We start from the raw sequence: 527 nt of genomic DNA on the forward strand, positions 1-527 counted from the left end.
AAAAAATTAAAAAAAAGAATGATGGGAAATACAACAAAAACACAAATAAAATTATGACTTTTTAAAAAGCCATAATGAAACACATTTTGGGTACTCAAGTTGAACTTATTAGTATACTTTGGGTATTAAAACAAGAAAACAGTTGTAGTAACGGTAAGAATAAGGGAAAGAATTTTTTTTTGGAATTCAAGAGATATCTTGGCTGCAAGTATCGATTTGGGAATTACAGAGTTTACAAATAAAAATAAATTCATTATATGTAATCTCTCAGGAGAATACACATAATCAGGAAAATAACAGGCCTGATTCTAGTAAAAATTAACAGGACAATTTATTTTTATTTTTTAGAAAATAACTTTTCTAGGAACACAGGACAAATTCTAATAAAAACTAATCATCAAGGGGTGAGTAGTCCAAGTATAATAAGTCATAAAACTTACATTTAAAGCAGCTATAAAGTTTGCTTGGCTCCATAGTCAACAGTTTTGGCACCAGCAGCCAGGAAATTAAAAGGCCCATTGCCATGG

At 29.6% G+C, this 527-nt stretch overlaps 1 protein-coding gene across 1 annotated transcript in view; it reads right to left on the bottom strand.

Moving 5' to 3' along the window:
* The window catches only part of SLC30A6 (solute carrier family 30 (zinc transporter), member 6), a 53313-nt gene that overhangs the window by 18863 nt on the left and 33923 nt on the right, over positions 1 to 527 (bottom strand). The gene's annotated exons all lie outside the window — the stretch shown is intronic.

This window comes from Elephantulus edwardii, unplaced genomic scaffold (assembly GCF_000299155.1).
Source record: "Elephantulus edwardii isolate Elephantulus edwardi_28Jun2011 unplaced genomic scaffold, EleEdw1.0 scaffold00019, whole genome shotgun sequence".
Classification (NCBI taxonomy): Eukaryota; Metazoa; Chordata; class Mammalia; order Macroscelidea; family Macroscelididae; genus Elephantulus; species Elephantulus edwardii.